The following is a 21,532-nucleotide window of genomic DNA, read 5'->3' on the forward strand; positions in this document are numbered from 1 at the left end:
GAAGATGTGGTATGCGTGATCACCAATGAGAAGATCAGATTATTTACAGTTAACGGCTTTCGATATTGAGCAAAACCAATAGTGTACACTAGATTACAAAAGGGCCGGAATGAAAATATGTGAAACTTTGAAAAAGGACAGCCTAATTTATTCACAATTTATTTTTTTATGGCTTTTGGGGAGCTTAATTTATAGCTCATTGTTCAGGTTGAACTGCAGTTGTTTTCATCTTTGTCCTTTGTCCTGATATTGATGGTCGTCTCTTTGGGAAGTATACTACATAGCCTTTTCATAATTTATCCATGTCGGTGTTTGTAAATATGTCATAATCTGTTGATGTACTGTTACTATTATTCGGTTATTGAACTGCGCTCCAGCGGCAGCATCTAACTTTTTTTGTTGTCTTAAGCTGGTAAACCTATTGCGTGAATACAGACCTGATGTTACAGCCATGATTCAACAGATACAATATTAAGATAGAATATTCATATTGTTCTGATTACATACCGGTGAGATGTCTAAAAGGTTATTAAGTACATTTTGACATGTTTATTAAATAAGAACTTGTATCATAACTGTTACAAGAAATTAAACTATTATATTGAAAGCGTATATATTCTTACTGTAACAACAAAGGAAATCGATTTAAAATATTTATTTATATACATTCTAAATATATTAATAGTATATAATTAAAGCATACACTAAACGGTTGTATATTTACTCCAATTAAATCATGTGTATAATTCATATATAACAGGTTCCATTTCTCAGTGACCCCTAATTTAGGGTTCGCATTTATCATAACTTTAAATGTATAATCCCACGATTGATATATTGTATGTTGTCACGTATTGTTTATCGATAGTTTACACTTTTATGATATCGATAGGTTCTTCGACAGTTTATAAAGCAGTTCTTTCAAATCTGAAAATTGATCGGAATCTTTTATAAATAATTATTTCTTAGTATGTAAGATGTAAGTGCTGTAATTCTGTGTATTGAATCACGTTTTGGATTGATTACCTGTATTAACAATAAAAACAATTAGTCGAATTAAAATCCCTTCAAACGTGACACAGAAAAGCACCGGCGCAGAAGGAAGCTTAAAACCGGCCGGTGAGTGGAGAAATCTTATTGACTACTAATTGTTTTCATACCGGCAATTATTGATACGTTTGTGCAACAAACATTTACTACAACAAGTTTTATGTTGATTCTGGTAGCAGAAAATAGCGTTTTCACATAATAATTTCCTGTCTTAATATCATTCTGAATAATCAGCAATTTATACCACTGTTTCTGTTTTTTTATTTCTAGTTTGTTTTGGATAATTACGATTTGATGGATAAAAATATCTGACAAAAAGGTAAGCAGCAGTGATTTTTTTATTTATCCATATATTTATATATATGTAGCATAACTGATTTCATTGATTTTGTTCTTAATATTCTGTTCTTTGGCTAATGAACAAAGACTAGTTTTATTATTTGAAACCACAGATTGTTCGATAACGAATTTAAAATACAACCTGGTCGTATTGTCTTTTTACTTCAATACTACTTTTGTTCTATTGAAATACCGTAGTTTATGTCTCAATAGGCGGCTCGTTTGAATCTTAAAAGTCAACAAGGCTTAAAAAATGCATGTTGTACGTAGATTTACTTAATGAATAAAATAAACTTATCCGATCTTTTAAAGATATAAATGCATATACTGAAACATAATATTTTGAAACATTATTTAAAACTGACTTTAAGTTATGCTTTTTTGCATGACTAAATTCACTAATAGGTTTAATCGTTTTTACAAGTTGCATACCAGGATATTCGATCACTAATAAAACAAATTATTTTCTATTTTCGATTTAAAAAACTTGAACTTGAATGACTTCTTACTTGAATGTATATAAATAAGTTTACATATATGCTGTCCAAAGGAACAAAAAGTAAAGATGAGAGTGTCAGATAACAGGTTTAAACTTATTCATAATGTTATTTAAATGTCATATTGAAGTAAAATTAACCTTTTTCTTTTATTTTCAAATAGTGTCCTTCAAGTTATCGTCCAAACCCTACGGAATTTAATTTCCGTATTTGTTTAATTTACTTTAAGTTCTCTCTCTCTCAATATATTTGTTCGATATTCTACTTGTTTTTCTCGGTGAGTCTCATCTGATACACATTTGTATTACTTTTAAGTGGTACGTAACAAAGGTGGCATGCATTGATAATAATATTTTACATATGATGTATGCATTTACGTTTATTACAATCCCATAAGTATGTTTTAAAAGATAATTTGAGACACAGCGATCAATGGTTTATTGACGATGGTTAATAAGTCGATATACCATCTCTGTAAACAAAACCATCTTATGAATAACTAACCACCAGGTGTGCTTCAAAAATATCCTTGATTGGTGAAAGTGATCAAAAGAAAATGTAGACCCGTGGATAATTGATAAAAACAAAAACAAAAACATGCAGTGCGAATAAAAACATCGCTATAAAGCGAACGATAAATATAAGATGCGTCATAAGATTAAGTTAAGTATGTTAATGGAGACGTTTAACACATCAGTTTTGCTCTTTTTTCCGTACATCATATGAAATCATGCAATATTAAAAGCGTCATGGGTAGCTCTTAGCATCAAATATTTAGCCTTTTCTCTCTCATTGATTTTAAAAAGTAAGTTTTTGGACTGTTGTTTCGTTGACTTTTATTCTACAGCAACATTGATTATATGAGTTTTATTATATTTGTGATTTGAATGTATTGATACCTAATTAATGGAAGGTTTAATTTGAAATGTTTGCTTTCCGAAAGTAAATAGCACGAACCACACAGCACTTGAATGCAACAGATATTGTAATCTGAATGAGCATAAGTTATCAAACATAAATAGACCTTCGAGGCGTAACATGATTTCGTGATACAGTTATTTGCGTATTGTTTTCTTTGTATAGCGTGTATTACGTGTTGTACTTCCCTTTTCCTCTTTCTATTAAAACTCCTTAGCAGTACGAGTATTTCCCTTAATGACATATTATTAATTCTCCCACATTATATAACTTTAAAATATATCTGGATGTGCTCGCTGTTGTCTAATTTTTTGCATTATTTCTGCATTTTGCAATGAGATTGTCAAAACTATGACGATGTTTGCAAGATTGCTTTACCAGTTGCAGCTGGTGATATGTTGATTTTCCCGCGCATCATTGGTCTACAATGCACAGATTATCGCCTAACTTGGTGCTTAAGTCAATATAGATCTTGTGTTAAGGGTTGATCTTTTGTTCTGTGTTGAAGACTGCACAGACATTTTGAGATAAAGAACTGCAATGCTGTGTTTTTTATATGAGTTTGTTAAGATGCCTAGTTAATACACAACCCCGTCTTTCCAATTAGCCGCTGGCGGGATTTATAATATACATTTGCACATTTTTAAATTGAAAACAAAAGTATTATGAACGCAATATTTTGGATATGAATGTTCATAATGAATCTAAATCGTATGTGTAATTCCTTGTAAGGGCTTCGATACTGACATGATTTATGGTATACGTTTCTTACAAAAAGTAGGTTTTAAAAACTAAGCAATTATAAGAAACTAAGGTTCCAGACTTAAGAGCGCTTCGGATTCAACAAATTCTTAAGTATTCTTATCAATTTGAATTTGTAAAACTTTAAATCCCAACACCACACGGAAAGTTAAATAATTCATGTTCCGATTACATAATAAAAGAATAGAAAAATTCACCTGTAGTATAGGCCTATTAAATTCTTTTTTAAACTAAAACATATACTATTTCTATATAATTACATTAGATGTATGTTTCATTATTATACGTTATTCTGATTTGGCTAACTGCACATCACGTGTTATTCCTTCAGCAATTGCATTACTCAATACAACTTATCATTCATAATAACACGTGTTCCCACAATAAAGTGCACAGGTGAATTAAATTAAAAAATATATAAAATTTGTGTTTTCATGATCCTAGCTAAAGAATGTAATTATAAGTATTAAATGCTTCTTTTTGTAACTTCATAGGGTTGTAAAAGCGTTGACCGTGCGCACATTTTTAGAATGCTTCATACAAAATGTACTTCGGTCAACGCTTTTACACCCCAATGAAGTTACTAAAAGAAGCATTCAATTCTTAAATATTCTTAGGACTTTTCATGTGTGCAACCAAACTAACAAAAAGTGGTTGATCGAAAAGTATAATCTGGTTCATTATGAAGTAGTCAGATCTAGCACCACGTTCCTATACCCATTACGTCATATAGACTAACAGATAGTACAAACAGGTTTCTCTTCAGATAGGTTTTTGCAATTATGAGAAATGAATCAATCAAATTTGTAATGTTATCGATTATAGATGTGTTTTATTTATAATGATTGTGTAATGACGTACATTCATTTGTTTGGTTCAAAGAATCATTATAATTGAACGATTTAAACATCTTTAAGGATGTGTGTACCCAAGCTTTACCGATATTGTCAAAATAGACTTAAACAGCATTCTGTAAAAGGAGATGTGGTATGATTGCAAAATTAGACAACTATCCACCAAAATTAAAATGGAGTGGAATTTGGCCATAATAGGCTACCGTACAGCCTTCAACCATGAGAAATCTCGTGCCTTAAAATCGGCTATAAAAGATCCCGACATCAACATCATTTTAGTACTTTTTTTATGATATTGATGACGATGAATAATTCAGCCTCGTTCCATCTATATTATTAAAAATACTTCCTCATCGATTGTTAGCTATGAACGAATCCACCATAGAAGAAATACGTCATTTTGTCAAGGGTCTTCTTTTCTATCTAAGTAGAGATTAACAAACTGATAACATTCATAAAGAGATCTATTAGTATAATAGGGCTCTGTAGTACATACTTCTTTATCTAAATTAGATATAGGACAGTTATAAATAAATACCCAATTTTGCATATTTCGTCAACAAAAGAAAATATTTCCGTGATTGATTATAACTTTTGTCCCTGTATCCTGTCTTTTGTTCAAGATACCGATACCATTCTTGGCCGTATTCGTTCTCTCAAAGAAAATTGATCTATAAATGTCATTTCTGTAGACAAAAATGTTTCCTTGAATATTCTTATCTTTGATAAAGTTTATCCGCAAGTAGAAATATCTCGGTTATCCAAAGTCTCCTTGCGTATCAACGTAAACTTGTCAGCAAACTGAAATCAAGTCGGTAAATTGGTCAAATGTACAGTGACAATCGCAAAAAAAAAAGAGTAGTATGAATAAGTCACCATGACTACATACCAAAAACATGCATGAACAATTAAAAAAAAACAAAAACAAAAATATTAGAATGTGAAGATTTCCTATGGCAATGAAAAACAAGAAATTTACCAATTGATTAAGATGTAAGAATACTAGAAATCTTAATGTTAAAATTTTTCTATTATACCAAAACTATACACTAATTTAGCATGGGCAATTATATCACTAAATACTATTACAGTAATTATAAGTATGATATGTGCAAATATCTAGTGAAGTCATATAACTTTTCTCGATTAAAAACATTTGCCTCCGAGATAACTGATGGATTGACATTCTCCTATTTGGCTGCTTTTGAGCGCTTGCAGTGTTCTATGTAACATGTATCTTGTAATTGGGTACAGATGGGTTCCGGGTATATCATCTTTTCTTTTATAAACACGTGTAAGTCGATTAAAAATAGGTTTGAACCCAAACCCTTCCCCTTTCAGATGAAACACCCTAGAATCTACTTTTAAAAAAAGGTTTGATCTGCGCCATAGATGTCTCACATCTCGCATCGTTTCCACTTCAAAGGTAATTATTGCGTTAAATATGTCTTTAGGTATAACATTAAAGAATTAAAACTATATGTTTAAGAAGTAATAATTACTCTGTTAAAATTATATGTTACCTTTTATCTGCACGAGCTCATTAGTTTACACCTGTCATGTAATCATTTAAAGTTCGACTTACTTAAGTGAAAACTATCATTTATTGTCTGTGTAAGCATTTAAATTCGCATTTATTAAATTGTTAGTAAGCATTAAAATTCACATCTTTATTTATTGTCTGTGTAATCATTTAAATTCGCTTCTCTGAAATTATCTGTGAAAGCATTCAAATTCGCATCTCTAAAACTGTCTGTGTAAGCATCATTAATATTTTTTATGTAGGCATTTAAATTCGAAAATATAAAAGTGTCTTTGTATGCATTAAAATTCACAACCCTAATAGTGTCTGTGTGTGTAAGCATTACAATTCACAACCCTAATAGTGTCTGTGTGTGTATGCATTACAATTCACAACCCTAATAGTGTCTGTATGTGTATGCATTACAATTCACAACCCTCATTGTATCTGTATGTGTAAGCATTACAATTCACAACCCTTATAGTGTCTGTAAGTGTATGAATTACAATTCACAACCCTAATAGTGTCTGTATGTGTAAGCATTACAATTCACAACTCTTATAGTGTCTGTATGTGTAAGCATTACGATTCACAACCCTAATAGTGTCTTTATGTGTAAGCATTACAATTCACAACCCTAATAATGTCTATAAGTGTATGAATTACAATTAACAACCATTATAGTGTCTGTATGTGTATGCATTACAATTCACAACTCTAATACTGTCTGTATGTGTAAGCATTACAATTCAGAACCCTAATAGTGTCTGTATGTGTATGCATTACAATTCACAACTCTAATAGTGTCTGTATGTGTAAGCATTACAATTTACAACCCTAATAATGTCTGTAAGCGTATGCATTACAATTCACAACCCTAATAGTGTCTGTATGTGTTAGCATTACAATTCACAACTCTTATAGTGTCAGTATGTGTAAGCATTACAATTCCCAACCCTAAAAGTGTCTGTATGTGTATGCATTACAATTCACAACTCTTATAGTGTCTGTATGTGTAAGCATTACAATTCAGAACTCTAATAGTGTCTGTATGTGTAAGCATTACAATTCACAACTCTAATAGTGTCTGTTTGTGTAAGCATTACAATTCACAACTCTAATATTTTCTATGTAAATCAAAATTTGCATCCAGGTAGCTTTAGTCCTCTTTCACATTGACGATTTATAAGTTAAAGATAGTAAACTAAAGCCGGGTTAATGTCTTCGTCGTATAGCTCTCTCACTTCACTATGACCTCTGTATTACTTTTTTATATTCTTTTGAAGTCTCATTTGATATAAAGTTCCTCATGTAACAATACTACTTTGGGGTTACTTACAAATAAATTTTAGTATTCTAGTTGAAGGGTATACATCTATGTTATCCCTAATTACGAATCACCACTCTATTTGTGTTTGTCTTGAGATAATGGTGAGTGCCACCTGTGCACAGGAACCACCCGTGCACAGAAAGTATATTGTGTACTTTCCTTTCGGCACAAATGATATCACTCAATCTTTAATTCTCTTTGTAGTGTTTTGCGAATTATTGTTTTCTTCAGTTTTATTTTGTTCTTACAGTAGTGTTGCTGTTTTGGTATTCTCTTGGTATCTATACTTTAATTTCTTTTTTTAACCACCAGTCGAAAAAAAAATTTCAAATTATGAAATATTTTACGTTTCATAACATAAGATTTGCATACTACTATATAAAATAAAATCTAATCAACAAACATGCAAAGGACTTATTTTGTAAAAACCTTGATCCGTAGAGCTTTGTAACAGTTCCGTAAAAACATTTGCCAAGTGTTTTGTTTGTATAATTCATTTAAAATGTTTGCACCCGAGTCAATCAGTTTGTAGTATTTAATGTCTGTTTTATTTCACCATCGCAATTATGCACTTTTCAATACGATACAAATACTATAATAAATAAATCATAAACATGCATGTTTCCAAGGCAAAATGCATTTTTAGCATTCTGATAACTGATATATCTATTAATTATGTAACATGTGTTTTATTATACACATAAGAATATCTTCAAGGGTAAGTGGTTATCATCTTTGTTCGTGGAAGCATAAAATGTTCACGGGTTATTCTGCTAGATTAAACACAATTTTCTAAATATGGACATGAAACGTTTTTAGGAAGCACAGACGATTATTTTTAGTTGACCTGTCTCAGTTTTGCTCAATGACATATATGTAAGATTTCCTCAATTTCACTCGTGATTGTACATAATGTTATAGTTTGTATCGCGACGAGGAAGTCTTTATATTATTATATTTAGACAATTTTGAATAGATTTTTGAACGATAGTTTTCAAGGCTTTGTTTTATCAATGTATTTTTTCCGGGTTATGCATTGTAGTTTAAAAAAAAACTTCCCCTTTTACTGCATGGAAAGAAATTACTAAACAGTTCAATTCATTTATAATGCATGAAAACAATATGATAGATCAAGATAAAGGAAAAATAGCATTGTCACAATTTTAAGTATAGTTGTAGGCGCATTCAAGGTTAAGCAGAGATTAAATCAGCTTAGGCAGCAACCATTTGATTTTCGGGGGGGGGGGGGGGCTATGGTTTTTTTTGGAAAAAAAAGTTTGTTTCCAGTTTTTGGAGAAAAAAATAATTTGTTTTTGATTCTGAGAAAAACAAATTGTTTGTTTCACCCTCAGCTGCCACTATATGTAATGCTGAAATTGAAAGAAAAAAATTGTTTTTGACTTGTCGCGAAAAAAACTAGATTGTTTTTCGCCGCAGGCGAAAAAAAAAATTTGTCCAGAAAAAAAAACCATAGCCCCCCCCCCCCCCCCCCCCCCAGAAAATCAAATGGTTGCTGCCTTAAATACATCTAAATCTCACCCATATACAGGACACAAACTCAAATATATACAGTAGCATATAGGTTGGAAAGAGATAAGTGTATGTGGTATGTACATTAGATTTAAGGGGGTATCCAACACTTTGACCTAAATACATTTGGCTTGTTCAATTCTCAAAATTTTGAAAACATATTTATTTTGACCAGTTGATAAAAATATTTAAAAATATCAAGATATTTAAACCAAACAATTAACTGGGATCATTTCAGTTTGTCAAACACTAATTTTGATCATCAAAAGTTTGATTTCTCTTGACAGTATAGTGTTATTAAAAAAGCTGTTTTATTAAGAATTAACTCCCGTAGGAGTTATGTACCCCGTATAAGGATTTTTATTGAAGCAAATATAGGAGGAATCCCCTCCATCACCCCTTCCAAATAAAACATTTTAATATTTTAGACTTTTCATACATGTACGGAAGTTATTTGTTATAAGTTCACACAATAGTTAGTATGACAATGAACGACAATAAACCCAATGTAACCATATAATGAAAGCATGTTGTTTCAAATATATAAATAAAAAAACACAAAGGAAACAGTAGATTACATAAGAATCTTTTGAGCAAAGTAAGTTGTACTAACATACTAACCTCGGCTTATTTTTCTACCGGTTATACATATAATATATTATGTGTGTCACAGGAAACACCTATAGTCGTTTATGTATGGAGTTCGAACAGAGTAGTTCAAGACAAAAAAAAATAATATTTTAAATGATATTTAATGTTATAAGCTTTTGATGCATTTTGCTAGACATATTTTGTAAGTAAAGCAAAATGTATTGCACACATCTCTAGACTAAAAAAACTGGTTTAGAGGTTGCATGCTCAAATCGGTTAAAACCTTTGGGGAAATTTGACCGAAACTGACGTTACAATACATTTATAAACCTTTTTTAGGGGTCATAACTGTTTATTTTTGTTGAATTGTGCCAAAAAGACATTAATTTATTTTAATAGTTATATCACAACTATTTCTATGTGAAATTTGTAGTATTTTGACTTGAGTTTGGTCTGTTCTCCTCCATTTTATATCGAATTAAATGCAACTGCCAAAGATCTGTTGGTGCTTAGTAACTGTAGCGTTGAATCCATATTATGTTATGCGAGATAACATAGGTTTAACGAAATGAAACAAATTTAGGAATGGTGTGTATGCTTAGGAATGCCATTGTTTTAAAGATCTACGAGGGGGAGCTTAACTTCAAGGGACAATGACGCTGACTCATATACTGTAACAATAACACGGTAAATTTCTGAATTGGTCCTTACCTGTTTTTTTCATGCACGAGCAAAGATGTCTTAAATGTTTGCTGTATTTTTATGTTGGTGGGTTGCTGTGTCATTTACGTAAACTACATATCATCTTTAATTCGTAACGGAACAATAAGTGTCGGATTAGAAATATGTCCTCTATACCGCACAGAATAATCTTCATATTTGACAATTTATTGCAGTTACTGGTGTGGACTGTTATTAGCGTTTACTGTTGCTGCATGGTATTGACTTACTCCTGACAAAATATTACATTTTTTTGTGTAAACTCGATGGTGCAAATTTACTATCAGCCGGCAATTCCTTCCCAGCAATTTTTACATCGATGTTACCAATAATTTTTGTATGTTGTGTAGGCCCGTACTGAAATAAATCAGGTTGTTGGATTTTTCTTTTAAATTGTCAAGGCCTTGTATACCCTATTATACAGTATTGGTTTTGCTCTAATCTATGGCCGTATGATGACCTATAGATATATATCTATCTTCATTCTTTTGGTCTCTTGTGGATAATTGTCTCATTTGCAATTTAACACCTCTCTTTATTTGTATATACTTTTTAGATATTCAATGTCATTTTCGTAGCTGTAAAGGTTTTGAACTTTATAAGAGTTCGTTCCAGACAAATTAATTACAAACCGAACAAAGCAACATGCATTTACTTTTATGTGGTGCTATGTTAGAGAATTTATTAATTAAGGACGATCGATTCCTCTATATATTATTGATGAAGTGTTTTTTGAAGAAAAAAACGAGTTGATCGAAGTACATTTTCAGTAACTGATTTGTCATAAAGTATTACTTTTGAATTTAATTTGTATTTTTTTGTTTTAAATTTCTATCAAGTTGGTGCTTTGTGATACTTGTTTTTCTAATTAAGTAGAGATTACACAGATGGTATCAGCTCGTATTGCTGACATTTGTAATTCTAATTCAAACCCATTAAGGATGTATTCTTCTGACTTTTCAGTCTCGTTCAGTCTCGTTGAAATCTCGTTCTTGAATTATTTCCAAAACATGTGATAGAAGTGGAAAATGTCAATGAATTTTAAAAATATAATAATCAAACATAAATCTGCGAAAAAATTCTGTATTTACAATGAATGGTTTTTGAGTAATCCAGTTTTCAAATTTTACGACCAATCAAGTCAGTATTTTTAGCCAAAATTTTGAGAAAATGGGTGAGGGATACAAAAAAGGATTTTACAAGAATCATGTACATCCCATATCATTTTGGTCTTTTCAAATTTTTTAGATATGTATTTTTTCAATCATTTATAACAAAAAAGTTGAAATTATAAGCATCTTGTTCTTAAAACTGAGAAAAATCACAAAAATACAAAATTGACAGCATGGTAAATTTTACACAAAAAAGCGTCAAAATATGATAAAACTTTCTTATATTAACACCTACCTATAGTTTTTGTAAGTAATATTTATTCAGATTGGTCCACTTCATCTTTATAGAAAGTATGAAAAAAAGTTTAATTGTGGAACTGTGATTTTTTTCACGATTATGGCCCAAAAATAGCTAAAAATCGATGAAAAATGGGAAAATCATTAAAATTGGACAGTTTCAAAGGGCCGTAGCAAAAAAAGAAGTGCACCACCATATGATTTTTTCTTCACCAATTATTTTGTTACAGTCTTATAAATCCAAAAATCAGGTTAAGAAAAAAAGTTTAATTCTAGAAATTTTTGGCTCCTCAGAGGTGTACATCCTTCTTTTTTCTCTGTGTGCTTTAGATATATTTTGAGAAGTGAAGGAACGAATGTAGCGTCCTTTGGTGTCCTAGTTTCTGTGCGCGTGGTCACCAAGCTAAAAATAAAAGAGCAACACATATTTTGAGAAAAGGGTAAAAAAAGAGCAAATTTTCTAGAAAAGATGAAAGGAATACCATTTTTACGAATACAATATAAAAAAAGAAGATATGGTATGATTGCCAATGAGACAATTCTCCAGAAGAGACCAAATGACACATAAATTAACAACTATAGGTCACCGTACGGCCTTCAACAATGAGCAAAGCCCATACCGCATAGTCAGCTATAAAAGGCCCCGAAATGCCAAATGTAAAACAATTCAAACAAGAAAACTAACGGCCTAATTTATGTACCAAAGAACCTAGTTCATTATCGGGTCCATAAAATGGACTGATGAGTTTATTTGTAACCACTATGTCGATGCCACTGCTGGTGGAGATTTATTTTCCCGAGGGTATCACCAGCCCAGTAGTCAGCACTTCTGTGTTGACTTGAGTTATCATTGATATGTTCATAATTATAAATTAACTGTTAACAAAACATTGAATTTTTGAAAAACTAAGGCTTTTCTACCTCAGGAATAGATTACCTTAGCTGTTTTTGGCAAAACTTTTAGGAATTTTTTTACCCTCAATGCTCTTCAACTTCGTACTTTATTTGGCCTTTTATAACATTTTTGATTCGAGCGTCACTGTTGAGTCTTTTGTAGACGAAATGCGCGTCCAGCACTCAACATCAAGGGCGTAAATATTAAATTTTTATTCCTGGTATCTATGATGAGTTTATTTACAACCACTGGGTCGATGTCACTACTGGTGGAGATTTATTTCCCCTAGGGTATCACCATCCCAGTAGTCAGCACTTCTGTGTTGACTTGAGTTATCATTAATATGTTCATAATATATAAATTAACTGTTAACAAAACTTTGAATTTTTGAAAAACTAAGGCGTATCTACCTCATGAATAGATTACTTTAGCTGTATTTGGCAAAACTTTTAAGATTTTTTTACCCTCAATGCTCTTCAACTTCGTACTTTATTTGGCCTTTTATAACATTTTTGATTCGAGCGTCACTGATGAGTCTTTTGTAGAAGAAACGCGCGTCTGGCGTAAATATTAAATTTTATTCCTGGTATCTATGATGAGTTTATCTACATAATAATATGTGAGAAACATAAATTCGGAAAAAAGTACAGAAACTTAAAGTTTTTCTATCATGAGAGGAAAGATAATCACCCCTCGCCCCCAATCCGGAATCATTTTCTGTGTGATACATGTTCAAAAAATTTAAAAAAAATTAAAGTTAAAGTGCCTGTAAATAAACCTATCTCATCTTATAGCATTGAAATTGCTATATTGTTTAGTTCAGTTTTTTTACTTCAGCGACGAGATGTTCTAGATGCGAACAAATCTCTTCCCTTGCGAATAAAATTTTTCATTTCAATTTTAAATGCTGTCATTTAATCATTATGATAAAATTTTGATTTCTTGGAAATAAACACTTTGTCTAGTAAACAAAAGCAGCATATCCATCTGATCGTAAATAATCATTATTTTACCGACTATTTTTCTTTCACTCTATAATTCAACATTGTTGTCCGTTTCATCTTGTTTACATAAAATCTTTGGTCCAGAACCACGCAATATCCACGCTATATCGACAAGAGGTGAGCTGTTTAACTGTTATTGTTTAATCACCATGAAACGCAATCAATCTGGGGTCTTCGTAGTCTTCAAAATTGCTGTAAATAAACCTATCTCATCTTATGGCCTGGAAAAAAAGAGGCGAAAGATAAAAACTCGCAAGTCAAGATAAAATGGCAACGCGATTGCAAAATTAAAAAGTAACCTTCACATTTTCTTGTTTTTTCAACAAATCAGAAACTTGAATATTTCACTTGACAAATATCATTGATACACTTTGTTCAAATCTGTTCAATCTATCGGCAGCTTTACACGTTACGCGCTGTAGTCTTACTATAGTACCGTAGATACACAAATATTTCTAAAGAAAACTTAAGCTTTAATTATTTGAGAGCACGAGGGATGTTAGTATATGTCACGTGTGTCACTGAGGATGGTCACTATTAGGATGTCTAGTACCGGTATAATTATTGTTTTATAGAAATATTTCATTATAACGTCCCTTCAGGTATGAAAGCACCCGGTAAAAGTATAAGGTTACAACAACCAATACCACTATACAATTTGATTTTCTCTTATTAAAGAATTAATAATTCATAAAAACGTTTCAAAGGTTATGAATGAGCTAATAAATTGATTGTTATAACAAATTGATCTTTTTTCCTATAACAAATTGGTTCAGATATCGGATTTTGCCATGAATATGGCATAATGAATTAAAGCGTATATTAACAGTTTGAAAGACGAAGAACACATTGTGATAACGTTTGAAAGCTTGTTTTCAAGAAATTCTTAATTCTGTAATTATAGTAGAGTTATCATGCATAACAAGCCCACGGAACGAATAGAAATAGAAATCAAGTTAATAAAAAGATGATTTCACTTTTAATAAATTCTTAATGTCTCAGGAAAAATGCAAAATACGAAAAGCTCCCAATGGAATGGGTTTTTTTTTTTTGTTTGAACTTTATTATAGTTCGACATATTATTTCGTTTTAATAAATTATTTACTATTCTAGTATTTGCAACTCGTTGTACTTTCTATGACAAATTAGATGTTTAATAAATTTGTTCCCTGGTTAATATAACTTCAATTTATCGATTATAAGGTTAGAAGGTGATTGTCACTTGGATTTGTAGAATTGAGTGTCTTGTTTTCAGATGAAACTGTATGGATTCAGATATAACTAAGAACATATATATAGATATGCTGTTCCCAAGTAAAACCAAACGTAAATTGTATACGTAGTCTGATCTCTGCGTTCATTAAGTATAGCGTAATCTAAACACAAAAGGAATCTGATGTACAGTAGTGGTCGTCTGTTTATGTAGTTCATTAGTTCATACGTGTTTCTCGTTTCTCGTTTTTATATATATTATTAGACCGTTGGTTTACCCGTTGGAAGGGTTTAACAATAGTAATTTTTTGGGGCGCTTTATAGTTTGCTTTTCGTGCTTTGCTCCGTGTTGAAGGCCGTACCTTTACCTATAATGGTTTACTTTTATAAATTGTTATTTGGATGGAAAGTTGTCTCATTGGCACTCATACCACATCTTCCTATATCTAAAAATAGCTGACAGTCATTTGTTAATACTATATACGAACGTAATAAAACCAATAGTATATCAATTTCGAAATCAGATGCAAATCAGACTTCTACTGTCGGACTGTTTTCGTCATTGATAATATTTGCTTCAATTTTTCTATAGAACAAACTTAGTATGAAAGTTAATTAACAAAATTAATTTCTCGCTTATCCATCAGATTGGTTTGTAGTCCATGATTCTTTTCTCTTGCCGGAATTTCAATTTGAGCTTTTTTAAATACAAAACCGTGTTATTAAAAAGCCTAGGAAATGCTGTTATTTTATATGTTGTCCGTATAAATCTGTAAAGCCGTTACATTAATTTACATTAGTTTACATTATTTATGTTTCAGTGTTTAATGGAGTAATTTACTGTCTTGAAAGAACATATTAATTTCTTCACTAGCAGTGGATAACATTTCAAGGTAAAATCTTATTTTTTTCCCTACTGAAATATTATTAACACTCCTGCGTCAATCAATATATATTTATTGGTGTATAGAGATTGTGCACCGCTGGTTTATTGTCGTTAGCTGGTACCCTTAATATGTGTGCAGTTTATGGACTAACAGTCCGTGATTGTTGTACGCTGCTTCGAATCCAGTGGCTCGCATTTGATTATCAATTGGCAAGATTTAAGGTTTGGTCGGACTTTGCAATAGTCTATTTGCAACAAAATGTGAAAGCATTTGATTTTGCAATGATATCGGGTAATCTAGGGACCCTTCCAATGGGCTCTTTACCAAACCATCAACAATAATTAACATTCAATTGGTGTTTTGTTGGCTCTCATTTTAAAGGAATCATTGGTTTTCTTTAAACAGCTTGAAATCATAACACACATTTTTACAATTGTCACAATGAGATTTATTAAACGGAGTCATTGATTTTTTATTTTTTTTCAGATTTTTTCCCGAAGATATAAACTTAAAATGATATATTGATGTTCAATTGCACTTCATTTGTCTAGATTATTCGGTAGTATTGTATATAGATTCCCAAGCATTATATATTTTTTTAATAATTCATGTTTTCTACAATAATTGATATGTGTTCTTCAAATATAGCTCGTGGGGTAAAAGTCATTATTTAATGAACAAAAACATGCATGCATACATCAACTACATATTTAAGTTTGAAATCATATATGTATGTATGTATGTATGTATGTTTACACCAACTTCCGTGTTCATATGTATGTATGTATGTATGTATGTATGTATGTATGTATGTATATTTACACCAACTTCCGTGTTCATATGTATATGAGAATACGGTTAGAGTATACATGACAATTTTGGGAGTTTTGGGGTGAATGTTCAATATTTTTTGATATAATGTGATTTGTTGTTGGGCTTCTGGAAGTCAGATGAGAACTTTACTTTTTCAAAAATGACAAGAATCTCTTTCCGTTGTAATGGAAATTTATTGCCAATCAAATGGTTGAAACCAAATTATCTATTACAACTTGACTATGGATTCCACATAATAAAACAAATGTCACATTAAGCAAAACGATTCCCGTACCAAATATGCAATATTAAGTTAACCCGAATGGAATCTAGCAGGTTCTATACCTTCGGCGACAGCTAACAAGCATTGATATAATCATATTTTGAAGGTAGGTGAACGTTGATTTAAATCTAAACCACATTCGACACTCCAGAAAGCCTCAGTAATAGCGATTCAAATTAAATGGCGTGACGAGATAAAACAGATTATTTCCTTCTGTTAGGATTAGATAACAATAGGTGAGCCGTGGTGTAGTGGTTAGTTCATCGGACTACTAACACAAAGGTTCTTGTTCGATGGACCCGCGCCGTGGAGAAAATTTCAGGGACTGAATTTTCAGCTCTCCCTTGACACCATTGCGAGTATGGTCTTGAGGAAACGATGATAGTCCGTCGGAAGGGGACGATAAATGATTGACCCGTATTTACAATTAGCCATATCTCTTGCGCGTAAAAGACACCCTTGTAGATTTCGAAAAAAAGGAGGCTAATGCCGCTACAAGGCAGCACTCGCACCATCAAAGTGGAAAGGGATTAATATAAGTTACAATAACTTGTTTCCCAATTCACTATAAATAGATATATTTAACTAACAATGGGACATTCGTGGAAGGATTCGAGATTTCGTTGAAAGATTCTAAAAATTGAGAACGAACAAAAATTCAACTTTTGTGATAGTAAACATTGCACATGCATTCAGAAATAATGAAACAACATTTGTCATTCACTGTTAGCATGACGTCAATACCAATCCGACTTATTAAAACGTTGCTCAGACTGAAAAACACATTTTCGTTATCATGAAAAACATACGATGTACTATTAAATAACAAAAACAAATCATTGTTCAATGGAATAGTAATTGAATTGTATACCTTATTCCGTGGGCGTAGTTATTAACTGATGGTAATTATTGATATTCAATTAAGTGTTGTATTACTATTAAATGTGAAAAATGTTATTTCCTGTTTGTGTTTATTCATTCAAGAATCTATTGTTTAGTAGGTATATCTACGTGATATAAATATGGTCGTCTGTATGGGATAGTCGTAGACAAATATTTCAACAAAATATTCATACTGACAGTAATTCAGAACCGTGAAAAACTAATATGATCAGTGGACTAATTTGTCTCGTCCAAGGGCATATGATAGTGAAGATGTGATGACACAAGACAATGAGGAAAACGAAAGAGATAACGAACAATATTAAATTGAACAAATTAGTGCCCCAGTATTCCATTATTTATGTATATATAAAAAAAAGAGTAAATTTTACTTTCTGAGAATCAACTATGATCAATCACCAGGCAATAAATTATTTTCTTTAATTAGAATCTATCGCATTACACTAGGATCCTATAGTTATTTTTTCCCCGAGCGGCTGTAAAAATCAACTATAGAACTACTGGCCTTTATCTTGATATATAAATGTAAGCTTACTTGATGGTCAATGTTCTAAGTATAACTATTACCGTACATATGCATCATTCAATGCCAAAGGAACATTGTATGCAGTAGTTTATCTGTTAGCTGATACAATTTCTTGGTCAATAACCATCCGTTGTAAACTAAACGTATAATGACCTAGCAGTCAGGAAATAATATGTGCAATCAGAATGTCTACCAATATCTCTTTTGTCGTCAGTTATAGCGGACGTTATCTCTAATACTGTTAAAACTTTTGCTAAGATTTCTGGCATTTATTGTTCGTGACATTTTTTTTGTTGTTAATTTTTCAAAAAACTTTCTTTTGTATCCTTTGTTTCCTACGTCTGTTGCTTATTTACTGCACTACTGTGTAAAATAATAAAATTAACAAACAATTTAATGTACAAACCCGTAATAATAAATGTAACAAACAATTTAACGTACAAATCAATCAAAGTCAAAACGGATCCCTTTTATCTGTTGCATTACAGTTCAAATTAGCTGCCAAATTCATGTCCATCGAATTGACTCAAACTCAATCAAAATTGATTTATAACATATTTAAACTTAAAACATAAGTACAAAAACTGCATAGGAAACAATTACCAATGCATAGAAACGTAATTCACTTGCAGCCAATCAAGATCTATTTAGCCTATGTTTTTGGTACTTAGTGGCTGCTATTTACCTGTACACGCCAAAAAAAACATACTTGGTTGTCTGAAAAGCTACTGAACAGTAATGATATGACTGCAAGTGAATTGCCTGAACAGTAATGAATTTTCCGCAATGGATAACTCTGAAAATTTACTGAAAAACTGAAAATTACCTATTGATTTATTGTTCAAGATTTAAAGATGATATTAAGATCAAGATGAAAGCTCCATACTAAAATCCGTTTATTTATTTTGATTTTTCTTCTTTTCTCTTCTTCATCAAAATTGATATTTCTTTAGGTGTTGCTCGCCAAAAAATATTAAACATAATCATTCTTAACGTAAGTTAACATGTGTTTGTATTACTTTTCTACATCGGCTAGAGGAATAGGGGGAGGGTTCAGATCTCATAAACATGTTTAACCCCGTCGCATTTTTGCGCTTGTCTCAAGTCAGGATCCTCTGGCCTTTGTTAGTCCTGTATCATTTTTAATTCAAGTTTCTTGTGAATAATTTGGAGTTTAGTATGGCGTTCATTATCATTGAACTGGTGTATATATTTGTTTAGGGGCCAGCTATAGGACGCCTCAGGGTGCGGGAATTTCTCGCTGCATTGAAGACCTATTGGTGACCTTCTGCTGTTGTCCTGTTCTATGGTCGGGTTGTTGTCTCTTTGACACATTCCTCATTTCCATTCAATTTTTCAATAATAAAACGGTTAGTTAACTTTGCGAAATATCAACCTAGGGAAAAATAATCTTTTCCACTTTTAACATAAGGAGAATACCCTTATCGTCTTTGCAAATATGAGAGATTTATCCTTATTTCCTTACATCAATTGGGGAATACCAATAATATATAGTCTGCTACCAAATGCATCATCAATAGAGAATTAACATTGTCCAATCTATTGCACCAATAGGAATATGAAGTTGTCAACTAGCCTTCAAAAGGAAAATATCGTATTGGTAGAACAATACCGTTTATATCTCATTTACCACCAGTATCAATGTCCACTAATATCTATTAAGATATACCGTAATGGACAACGCACAGTTGGAAAATACCATTGCTTCACTAACATTAAAAGCGAAATATCATTGTCCCCTAACACCAATAATAAAATATCATTGTCCCCTAACACTAATAATAAAATATCATTGTCCCCTAACACCAATAATAAAATATCATTGTCCCCGAACACCAATAATAAAATATCATTGTCCCCTAACACTAATAATAAAATATCATTGTCCCCTAACACCAATAATAAAATATCATTGACCCCTAACACCAATAATAAAATATCATTGACCCCTAACACCAATAATAAAATATCATTGACCCTTCGTATGCAGTTTCAAAACAAACAGTATCCAGTTCTCTTTTGCATCATAATTCATAAATCAAACTCAGGTTGGGTAATTTCAATCTACTCAGCTTGGGTAATTTCAATCTACTCAGATTGGGTAATTTCAATCTACTCAGAATGGGTAATTTCAATCTACTCAGATTGGGTAATTTCAATCTAAGTTCGCCAAAGCTTTTGATCAAAATTTCTTTTAAGCAAACTTCGATAGTGACAGTATAGCATAACGACAGAATGTGAAGGATTAAATTAAAGGACAGTTACATGTGTAAAAACAATTAGTTATCTTGTATTAACTGATGTCTGGAGATTTATTATATGGTCATCAGTCTTCAGGCGTTAATAAGAATTAACTGCTGATATATAATAATAACACGTCTTATGATATACAAGATTTGTTATGATCCCATCCACACTTCTGTATATTGATTTATAACAATTATATGATAATAATAGAGCCACCAACGTACAGATAATAGTAATAAAGATTACAATGTAATGCAGTTTTCCGAGACTATCAATTATTGACAAAGTAGTTGTAAATTATTGGAAATCTTTGTAACAACAGCCCGGATTCCTAAGGAAAGACTGTTCTGTTTTTGCCATACAGATCTAACAATTATATATTTTATGGACAGTGGCACGTAAAAAAGCTACACAATTTTATGATTGTTATAAAAAAAAACTCCCCCGTGACACTAAACTTTTGATCAAAAGTAAAATATATGAGAGCAAATTGACTGTATCTGTAATTAATTGTACAGGGAATGGAAACATTCATATAAAAATAGATACATGGAGCAAATATTGATTTGAAATACATCAAAAATTCTCATTTTATACTACTTCAGTTTGTTCACCAAGTAAAACGTTTTTGAGTTTTTATGTTGCCTACATATATGCTTTCATACTTCGTGTCTAGATGTTGTCTTTACTTTTCTGTATATGCATTGATGGGTCAATATGGTTTTGAATAGTAAGGGACGACTATTTGATATTTGGTAATAGAGGTAGAAGGATTAAAATCAAGGTTTTAGTGGATCAATATTCTTTTTCATCTGTTGTATCTGATGCTCAGTAGTTAAAGGTTAGTTTATGTGTCTCTTTCATGATTTCTCATTTGTTTTGTTTATTGGGTCGGTGAGTGATGTAATGGATTGGTAAGTTATTCTTTTCAGATTTCATATATATCCTCCTAACAGTTTTAGGACTCTCGTTCGATCCTAGCGGTTAAAGAAATAGCAAACCATTGCCACTTCTGTATTTCCCGAGGGTATCACCAGCTCAGTATTCAGCACAAAAGTGCTGACATGAATTATCATTGATATGTTATATTTATAAATCAACTGTTTACAAAATTTTGAATTTCTGAAATACTAAGGCTTTTCTACCTCAGGCATAGATTAACTTAGCTGTATTCGGCAAAAACTTTTAGGAATATTGGTCCTCAATGTTCTTTATCATT

The 21,532-nt window shown here is 31.5% G+C and overlaps 1 protein-coding gene and 1 long non-coding RNA gene across 4 annotated transcripts in view; one reads left to right on the plus strand and one right to left on the minus strand.

Moving 5' to 3' along the window:
• Window positions 1–878: 878 nt before the first annotated feature.
• Window positions 879–21,532, plus strand: part of LOC143071214 (5-hydroxytryptamine receptor 4-like) — a 69,174-nt gene continuing 48,520 nt past the window's right edge. Inside the window, exons 1-3 of one of the 3 annotated variants that reach the window (XM_076245381.1) lie at window positions 879–1,119; window positions 1,321–1,369; window positions 15,455–15,526. The gene's annotated coding sequence lies outside the window, so the exon portion shown is untranslated. Of the gene's footprint in view, window positions 1,370–15,454; window positions 15,527–21,532 lie in introns of all 3 variants that reach the window. The other 2 variants (XM_076245384.1, XM_076245385.1) reach the window with 2 other exon arrangements.
• Window positions 12,993–17,948, minus strand: LOC143071215 (uncharacterized). Its single transcript, XR_012976821.1, has 2 exons — window positions 17,488–17,948; window positions 12,993–13,642 (listed from the first exon to the last, which is right to left on the minus strand). It is a non-coding gene; the product is annotated as an uncharacterized LOC143071215 (long non-coding RNA).

The sequence above is a fragment of the Mytilus galloprovincialis genome, chromosome 4 (genome assembly GCF_965363235.1).
Source record: "Mytilus galloprovincialis chromosome 4, xbMytGall1.hap1.1, whole genome shotgun sequence".
Classification (NCBI taxonomy): Eukaryota; Metazoa; Mollusca; class Bivalvia; order Mytilida; family Mytilidae; genus Mytilus; species Mytilus galloprovincialis.